Here is a 10,803-nt window from a genome sequence, read left to right on the forward strand (position 1 = left end):
ATTTGCCTGCTATTCATGAAGCTAGACATTAACCTCCAAACCTTACAACAACCTCAGACTGAAGCATCAGTATCCCTGATTTACAGGTGGAACAATTGAGGCTCAGTGAGAATTTTTTTTTTCAATACCAGTCAACTACCAATCAGGAGCTTGGTATTCAAATCCACTTCTTTCTTATTGCCAAGATTATGTACCTTTTACTAAATCACAATTGCCATATTTTTTCCACTCAAGGAGAAATATGTCATGAGTATCCACAAATCTCATTTTCAAAACACATACTAATATTTTCTATAAAATAAACCTGTACCATATCTCTGAAACCTGTCTGAATGAAATACAATTTCTATTATCTGCCAATTTCAGAATGATAATCAGAGTCCCAAATATGAAAGATGAAAATACGTTATCCCCTTACCCTTTGCTAATATACTATCGCTACAAGTCCTTCCACCCTACTTCTAACATCTTATAAAGTCCTGAAGTTTATTAACAGACAATATATTTTTAAAGGTAGAGTTGTTGGCCAGGTTTCCAGAAGGGACTATACAGAGTCACTAATCCACAATGTCCTTCTCAAGTTGATACTGATCGCTCACCTCTTCAATCCACAAGAGACACATTTGGTTTGTTCTAATTCCAACATTTTGTTCTCATCAAAATTTGGTTCCTTGGGCTGGGAATATAGCTCAGTTGGTAGAGTGCTTGCCTCATATGCACAAGGTCCTGGGTTCAATCACTAGCATTACCAAAAAAAGAAAAAAAGAAAGTTGGTTTCTTTCCCTAAAGATTTTTTGAAACTGCACCATCTCACAGCTAGTTTACACAAAATCTTTCCAATTCATTGTAACATTTAATGTTTACCTATAGGCCATATTTCAAAAATATGTATGTAGATAGAATAATTCAGTAGATTCCCATATCTTAAATTTAAATCTGAGCAGTTGAGTTGGACTCTTACTGATGGGGGTTTTGGATGGCCATGGAATCAGGGGCCTCTATTTGATCTTCCCTCAAGAGAATGATTTGTAAAATCAGAGGTAACATTTCATGCTGTTGGGTCCCTTAAGAATCTGATTTTAGAATTTAAAAAAAATTATTTATTTCCCCAAAAACAGTGCATGCGTGCACACCACACACACACACACACACACACACACATGCACACATGCACACATATTTTTGGAAATATTTTCATGGGACTCTAAGACCCACAGAAGTTTCTAATCTCAGGTTAGTTCCTCTTGCTTTAAAAAAGAAACTAAGGTAAAGCAATTTGTTTCCATTCTCCTTCTTATGCTGACATCAAGTCAGAAAGTTACAGTTTTTAAGGAGTGACCTACAACTTCATGAGAATGACTCAACTATTCAGTTATCACAGTCACATCAAGGACCTGTCTGTATGCCTTCTATGGGGACAGCCTAATGACCAGGCCAGAATGCAATGGTTTCTGTTACCTGGAAAGACTGGAGGAATATTCATTTACTGACTTAACTCACACATCAAATGACACTTACTAAGCACCATGTGCACCATATGCACTTAAGAACTAGACTTAGAATTCAAAAATAAGTAAGAGAAGTCCTGAATCAACTCTGCCACTAGTCCCTTCCTTCCTCCCCCTTTTTGCCCAGACTTACTTTTAGAAATAGATATCTGTCGTATTCACATCAAATAAGATTGAAGTTTAAAAAAAATCTCACATATGAATAAAGAAAATGAAGCATTCTTGATCATTTGTTGAGAGCCCCCCGCCCCTAGCAAGTTGCCATGAAAAAGACAAAAAATGAATGAAACTGGACCAGTAAAAATAGAAGTATGTGTGGAACTCAGGGAGGACAACGGCTCCTGCAAGGCTTGATGCCTTCATACACAAGAGACAACTAGTGTGACTCACCACACCTGGACACACTTTGTCTTACACAGCGGTCACTTACTCTTCCATAGCTGCAACAGTCATCCTCAACTTCTTGGGATACTTATGAATGGCATTGTGCTAAATAAATATTTTACATGGATAACTTAATTTATTGTGACAACAACACTGAGTGACAGACATCATACTGAATTTCTGAACTTGCAGAAAAATTAACTTCTTTAGAGAATTTAAACAGGTTTGTCAAGGTAGCAGAGATACAAGTATTAGAATAAGAACTCGAACCCAAAGCAGTCTGACCCAAAATCAATGCTCTTAAACAAACCATGACAACCTTTTTCTGCCTTTAGAAAAAAAAAAAAAAATATTTCTTTTTCATTAGGAGTTGAGTATGGAGGAAGAAAGTCTAGAGCCTATACACTGCATGTTTGTGTGTGCACATGTGCACTCACATAAGGATAAGTAGGAGTGAAGGGGGATCATGGGATCTGAAAACTGGTACCACAAAGGCAGGTAAAACAGCAAGCTGAGCAGAGTCACAGAGACGTGAGACAATGAGAACAGGGATGCTATACTCGCCCACACACACTTCATCAGTCTTACAATTCCATCAAATCCTAGTCCTTCCAAAAGGTAAAAGTTGGGCCATGCTCATCACTATGAGAAAGGTCAATTAGAAACTCCTCTAAAGCCTTTCATCAACCATAAGACCGAGGCCATTCCGCCCAAATGGTCAAATCATAGCAGTGGCTATCATGTCTATTTATATCTTAAAGACACAACTTCTAAATGGAATTGTTCTCCAGGTGTCCTCTAGAATACAAACACATAAGCACATGTACAGTTACCTTTCAACACTGATAAGACCAAGTCTTCTTATATATCCTTCAGAAAAATGTGATCAGTAAAAAATATTCACAAACAAATAGCAGAGTCCTCTGTTAAGCACCAGAAACCTTGAGATTTTGGAGAAGAGTGATCACAACTAGATTTTAGAGAGCAAAGGAAACATCCTGCATAAGGATGCAAATTGTTGTATGCCTTGAAAAATACTTTCTGATAGTGGGTTCTGACACATCAGATAGGCTGAAAACTGTTTTCAGCACAGTCTTTTCCTCCTGGCTCCAACTCCCACCTGTGGGTCCCTTAAAAGTCCTTGGGAAAGAACTAAGTCTGTACATGCTATTCTAAGTTCATAACATATTCCTTATTTCCATAGCCTAAAACTGAGGTCATAAATTACTGATTGTGCCTCTTTAATTCTCTCCCTCTTCTCCGTACCACTGAGCATATCACATTACTGTAGAAAGTAAGGAACCACAGAGAAGTTGGGAGAAATGATTCATTTTAATGCCAGAATCAAAACGAAGCTACTAATCCTTGGTGGACCTCCTCAGGGGTGATGATGGTAATGAAATTATTTCTTAGGGAAATTCTTAGGACAGAGCAAGTCCCCAAAATTCCAGTGGTAGTCTTAAATCCTCTCTGTGGAAACTGAGGAACCTCTGCAGTGTGCAGCAGTCCACGTTCTTCAGAGCAGGCAGAAGGTTTCAATCAAAGGTCTTGGACTTTTTTCTTTGCATTTCCTAAAATAAAATAGAATTGGTAACACTTGATTAACATTCTTTGTCAATGTCTTTCCTCAATCCTATGGGTAAAGTCATAAGCTCCTCAACTCCCCTAGGCATTGTTAAAGGCCACGTGTACCAAGCTGGAAAGCAACTCATTCCTTGGATGTAATAAGTGAGTTACTGCATGTTAAATAATGATCACAATGCTTATTAAAGTCTGCATAAGGAATAACAAGTAATATCCATCACATAGCTTTTAACCTTCAGTAATTATGTCATTTGTAATCAATTGCCTTTTTCATTAGTCATCTTATTATATTCTATAACTGGTTTCTATTGCATAATTGTTTATCTTCAATAAATATGTTTTAATAAGCAGTTGTATTTATACTACATAAAATAACAGTCTCAATTAAAGTGCATTGAATACTCATTTGGGAATTCGTATTCAAAATCCTGCCAAACATTCTGTAAGCATGATTCACGTCAAGTCAAATAACAAAAGGTATGCCATGTGTTAAAAACACATATTGCAGTGACTCCATATTATAGGAAGGTCACAAAAAGCTATTCTTTTGATTTTTTTTAATCTTACAATATTTTAGAAAAGGGAGATATATTTCCTAAGACTTTAAGGCAATATCCCTGAATCTTCTCTGTATGCTACTCAGCAGAGATTTATCACTACAGCAACAGCCCTTTGTGCTATTATTTATTATTTTTCAACAACCAAACTAGGCAAAGTTTCTTTATAATAGCACAAAAAGGGAGTGGGTTTTACCATATGATAGCTTTGGACAGCATCATTTTAATAGCATTAGAGGTACAATATCAAATTTCATTTAACAGAGAAACGTTAACCAAAGGCAAAAGTACAAGTTTCATTTTTCATTTCTCAAAACTATTAAACTGAATTGTTTGACTGGCAACACAGATTAATTAAAAGGCAGTTTTTCTGGTAACTAGGCTAAATTTTCTCAGACGATCGTTCGGAAATTAAAAACTAACTCAAAAAGGGTAAAAGACATCTATTGAAAAAAAGAAAAGAAACAGAACACAGTATCTAATTTTCATTTTTCATCAGATAATCAAACTCCCCTGTTTACTGCACTCTTAAGAAGTTCAGGACATTATGAGGAATGTTCTAGAATTACTGAACCAAAAAAAAGGAATGTCAGAGATATTCCCATGGGGAACATGTTTTAAGTTCATTCGATAAATATCATACATACATTAACTTAGACCAATTACATGCATTTGATGGCAAAATCAGCCTGTGGAAGACCTTAAAAGAGTGAATTCGAAGGATCAAGGAGCATGACTAGAGAGAGGTTTACCCAGGTGTGAACATATGTGGGATCCTCAGTACACTGAAGTCTGGGTAGAACAGAAGTTCCTGGGCAGATCCTTCAGCTCTTAGAACCTCATTTTTAATACATGGCATTTCTGAAATCCCCTAGTGCATGGGACTATTACTTTCTAGCACATATTTTTAAAATCTCTAGAACCATCAAATAAATAATTTTCAATGTTTTTTGCGAGGTCATGCTAAGGTTAGCATAGAAAGAGGACCACCCACATAGCCAAACTGGCATGACTCTTTTCAATTTTCATTGTCAAAAGGACAAAGGAACTGTTTTAATGAAGTGTTTTTCAGTTGTCTTTTGTTTCATATTTTACACAGGAAAAAGGAAAATGTTTCTTCAGTTCAGGGCATCTGAATCATATTTCCAAGGGGACAGGCATTTTCAGGACAGTAAGTACTAAATTATAAATAACTTTCAATAAATTAAACTGTAGTCTGGCTCCCCCCACCCCTTGGAAACATTTAGCCTTCAGAAGACTTAATCGTTCTTCAAGATAAAACGACAGTTGCCTCTAAAGTATATAAGACAATTGGGCACATGTCAGTTATAGAGCAGTGATGAGATAATGTGGCTCAACCCTCCAGTGTGAGGCTCCACCAAACCAATGAATGCAAATGTATTCTAGCTTTCTGCCTCATGTCAGGGAAGCCAACTTTCACAACTGGACAAGCTCTCTTACAGAGCTTTGAAGACCGTAATAGTCTTTGTTATAAGTCAACGCCACCTCCTCACAGGTACAGAGAAGGAAACAGATAAAGAAGTTATTCCCAAAATCAGAGGCCAGAAAATGAGCTGGCCCTTCAATATTTCAGTGATTTCTGGTGAACATTTCTGGGCTCTGTATTCTTTAGTTAATGTTCCTTTTGCTATTTACTTTTCATCACGGATATGCCCCAGAGTTCCAGAAAAAGAAGGGAAATGAATCAACAGTCTGTACTTTCCTACTTACACAGAGTTGAATGAGTGGAGTTAGGTCCTATTTAGAAAGAACAGAACTCTTTCTCAAATCTAGAGGAAGGTGATTTTAAGAGAGTTTCCTAAAAGGTTAGGAGTTTCTCATACAATACTACCCAGAAGAGAAACATTTGAGGAACCAAAAGAAAAATTAAAAAAAAAAAAAAAAAAAAAGTTAAATAGGACCAAAGAAGGAAATAATTAAGAAAGAATTAAATTGCTTATCTGGAGATTTCAGGAATCAAAAAGAGAAAATACTTTTGGACTGGGACCTTCCTCTCACTCTTCAAATACTTTCATACCATACCAGGCAAATAGTGGCCCACTCATAGAATTAGCCATTAATGGAAGCTTCTAGAAGTAAAGAACAGACGGAAAATATTTTTCTTCTCTTCTATAATCCAAACAAATTTAACCTTTGTGTTGCTGTTTCAGAATGCATTTCCAATTGTGTTTTCCCAAATGTGTCCTTTTATGCCTATAATTCAACCTAATGAGAGAAATCATTTCTTTATCCTGAAATTTAAAATGCCTATAGATTTAAGCTAAGTTGCTTCCATAGGAAAAAGAGCTCAAGGCATGAAGTAAGAGCAAGTGAAATCAAAGAGGTATACAAAATCAGCTCCTAACAGTGTTTAGGAACACATAGAAATGGAAAAAAACAAAACCAAAAAAGACAAATTCTCTGGCATTTTAGAGAGACCCCATTCCTTACACCTTGGGTAATATCTTGTATTTGAGCATTCCTGGTCAGAATTAAAACACAGAAGCTTGCTGTGTTCATCTTCTTACCTCCAGCAGTACCTAAGTTCTCAGTCTAGAAATGCAATGAATGAATGGACAAAAGAATGAACACAACAGCAAATCACATGAAAGGATATGGAGAGAGAGTTAGGATAGGGGAGCAGAAACAGAGACAACGAAAGTTTCCATCATTCCTACCAAGAGCGGGGCAACCTTCCCTGAGAAAATGAGTCAGTTTTCTTGACACCTGGCCCTAATGCAGAGTTCTTACAGACAAAGATGAGCACAGCTTGACGTTTTTTCTCCTCCTACTGCCCTCCCCTTCTTTTTAAATGAGGGAAGTTTGTATAAGTATGTTACTGCACAGACCACTGGGCAAATGGCCAACTGTCCTCTGGGGAAAGCCAGACCTGATTCTCATTTTAAATGGATACCGATTTTATGGCCCTAGGTTACTTGTAATCAGAGAATATACATTGAGCTTGAACTCTCTCAGACGTGTTTCAGACGTGTCCACTATAGAATGTGGATCTTTCCAACCTGTAATTTTCAAGTCAATATAATTATATGAGTCCTGTTGTCAAAATATTAAGATTACAGAGACATGCACCTCCGGGCCCTCATCTGCAAAGTCTTCTCTACTTCCCACAACTAGATTATAAACTCTCCCTCTTATGAACTCCAATAGCATTTTATTTACTTCATCAGAGAGCCTTGTCACTTTTACTTGGCATTAGTGTTACTTAGGCACATGTCTAATCTTCTCAAGCAGAGTCAAGCTAGTTGAGGGCAATACCCCTGAAAACACTTCTGAGTAGCATACTCTGTGCCCATGGGAGACCTTCACAATTTTTGCACCTTTATTTACAAGTGAGAGAATCTATCTGATTGTAGTTCAGTTAAACTATTGATCAAAGAACCCCCACCTTATATCCTAAGATGCTCAGAATTGACCATAGTGGTTAACTCTCCCTGACTGCTTGTTCTGTGCCTTGCAACCTGCTAAGCACTTTATTTACATTTTCCAATTAAAACCTCACTGAATCCCTCTCAGGTCATATCATTTTCTTTACCACTAAGGAAGCTGAGGCTTAAAGAACGAAGTAACTTGCTCAAGCTCACCCTTTTACAGAATTGACAAGACTAGGTTTGAACACAGGTCATTGGTTCCAACTTTCATATTCATAGCCATTGTGTAATTCTACCTCTCGGTCAGCAGAGCAAGGCCTTCCAGGTCCTTATTCTGAGAGTCATTTCTTAGAAAGAACCCAGGCCCAGCTTACACATAAACAGCCAGCTGCTCTGGACTGAAAAAGCAAGATCCTTCACCAAAAGGGACAGATTCTGAAGGTCTCTAAATGCTCCTGTGCACCAGAAATGCCAGGGTCACAGAAGGAAGAGGGACAGTAGTCAGGCTTCAACCCAGCATGATCTGGAAGCCCAGATAGACAACAGGCTCCTGTGATACCCAAAAACCTATTGTGCCAGAAATTTATCACCTGGGAAGTTTAGTTTTTATTTTTGAACAGAAAAAGAACTTCAAAGTTTCTGTTCCTACTGGAACAGGTCTTTTATGACTCAATTTACCCAGATGTATTTTTCATGAGATCCCTACTATTTTCCAGGGAGATTCTGTTTTTATTTTTGTTTTTCTTTTCTTTTCTTTTCTTTTCTTTTCTTTCTTTCTTTCTTTTTTTTTAGTTGTTGATGGATTCTTTTTCAACATTTCCTTATAAGTAATTTTCTTCAAGGAAAAAAATTCAATTATATATTGGACGCCTTGAGCTATTGTGTAAAAAGAATCCATGCATAAGTGAGGGTAGTATACATTAAGGCTCACAGTTAACATTGAAGCACAACAGGTATGAATTATTACCCAATCTTTCATGCCGCAACGTGCCTTCCTGCTCAATTGGAGCAATAAGTCCTAGGATTCACTGGGCTTTTTTCCCCTCCGATTGACGTCACCCTTCATTCTTGAAGCAAGATACTTAGGAAGAAATCCTCAGTACAACAATGGAATATTCATTCATGTGCACCATCATAACCCCAGGTGTCACTTAGGCAACCTGCCACTCTGGGAATCATCTTTATCCTGAAAAATATCCTGTGGGCTGCTGTTACTTTCTTGCCCTTTCTTGATTCAAAGTTTTGGATGAATGAAATATTTGTGGCATAGGGATGCTGGTAAATTTTGAGGAGGTTCAGACAGTTGCAGGACAGTGGGATATGATATTCATTTTCTCCTTGCCCTCTCCTTCTTTCTGTCTTTCCTCTTAACACCCAAGAAACATTTAGACCCTCTAACTATTTCCATTTAAAAAAGTCTTTCTTTTTTTGGGTGGCGGGGGACCAATACCAGAGTGGAAGAGTTGACTCTTAAGCATTAGAAGTGGGAGGTTTTGTTCCCTGTTAAAGACCTTGGGGTGTGGATGATCACATGAAATATTTAGGGTTTGGGGTGCCCTGACAGAACCTCTCAACATTACCCAGGCAGCAACACAGTCTGCCTGAGTGTCAGACAAGACTGTGAAGAACAGCATGAATGCCATCTAAGGGAAAATTATCTCAAAGGAAAGTGAATAATAGCACTACTTTTGAGTGTTTACTAAGTGAGGGTCACTGTTCCCACGACCTTACTTGTATTACATTGTTTGATTCCAGTAGCGACACCTGGAGAAGAGGACTCTTCTTATTTTCCTTTTGCAGATGGTTGAAGCAATCTGGCAAGGGAACACACATGGTAAGTGGTGGAACGAGGACTCAAAACAAAAGTAAAGGAGATGTTATGTTGAAAGTTTGATCTTTCTGATCCGCTTTCATTCACTGGTACTGACTCACTGCGGGAGGAAGGAAATGTACAAAGTGTGTGTTGTAGAAAGCTATCTCAGTTACTTAGCTCCCATTTTTTTCCTCTTTCTTTTTTTAAATTTAGAAAAAGACTCTTCCCTCCCCAGCCCAAGAGCCTAGTACTGTCTTAGAGTGCTTTAATTGAAGTGATTTTTGTTTTCATGACAACTCAAAAGTGTCCAACAGCCAAGGCATAATGATAGGCTGTATCTGCCTAAGATCTCCCTTGATGAAGTGCAAAGTCATTCAGATAAGACATGTGACTCCTCCTAACATCCCTGTGAGAAAGGAGGTGCTGACCAAGGTGGTCCCACCCATCTTGCTAGGCAAGAGGATAAAAAACGCAAACTTCCTTTAAAAAACAAAGACTCAATTCTTACTATTATTAGAATTCTAGAAAGTACAAAGCATAGTGCTAGGGTTGGGGATAGAAGGAAGAAAATGTCAATAAAGGCAGAAAATGAGAAGAAAGGAAGGAGAGAAGGGAAGGGAAGAAGGAAGGAAGAAGTGTGACCATTAAGTGAGGACAGGAAGGAGGGAAGATGGCAGAGAAGGGGGAAAGAAACCCTTGCCAAGCATCTATAGGTAATTGAAATCCCTTTCAACTCATGGCTGTTCCCCTCATTGAAAGTAATTCTAAAGAAGGCCTTCCTTAGCCTCATGAATTTTGTTGTGATGTTATAGATTTTACATCCTTGTTTGGCCAGTCATCACTGAATACAGGGGACAGAAGACAACAGTTAGCCTTTCATCTTTAAAGATCACTTTAGGTTTTCCAGAAATTCATGCATTCTTTAAATAGCCCCAGACTGCCTTGATAATCCCGTTTAGTAAATTTTTATAATCTTTCAGTGTTTTATAATCTTTCAGATGTAACAAGTCATCTTGCTACATAACATACATAGTTCTTTTCCTTTTGTGGGCATTTTCAGTATTGATTCAAATTAGATCACAGGGAATCTGACTCAAGAGGAGTAAATGACCATGCACCTACACCAGGGAAGAAAATGCAATTTTTTTAAATTTTTTTTAAATTTTTATTTATTTATTTATTTATTTATTTATTTATTTTTTGTTATTCAACATATATTTATTGAGATTCAGCCACGGGTTAGGTCCTATGCAGTGTCATGGGGATATAAAATCTAGTATCATTCATACTACCCATTTTCAAGAATTAAAAAAAAAAAAGTGGAGGGGAGAGCCAGACAATGCAGTCAACAATCCTAGTACATTAGGGGGAGCAGAATGAGAGAGGTAATTTTTTAAATGGATACAGCATCCACATGAGGACATTTTCAAAATCTCTGTGAAATGTTTTTAGAGATAATATTGTTTGTTTTCCTTTAGCACATAGAGGCGAGACATGATAGATGTTCTAATATATAGAAAATGCTAATTCAGCATCCCTCATAACTCAGATAATATGAGATTTTTTAA

At 37.4% G+C, this 10,803-nt stretch overlaps 1 long non-coding RNA gene across 1 annotated transcript; it reads right to left on the reverse strand.

The window, feature by feature from the left end:
- Nucleotides 1–531: 531 nt before the first annotated feature.
- Nucleotides 532–9,675, reverse strand: LOC306645397. Its single transcript, XR_013759638.1, has 3 exons — nt 9,154–9,675; nt 2,726–3,463; nt 532–739 (listed from the first exon to the last, which is right to left on the reverse strand). It is a non-coding gene; the product is annotated as an uncharacterized lncRNA (long non-coding RNA).
- Nucleotides 9,676–10,803: the final 1,128 nt, after the last annotated feature.

This window comes from Sciurus vulgaris (assembly GCF_902686455.1).
Source record: "Sciurus vulgaris genome assembly, chromosome: 15".
Lineage (NCBI taxonomy): Eukaryota > Metazoa > Chordata > Mammalia > Rodentia > Sciuridae > Sciurus > Sciurus vulgaris.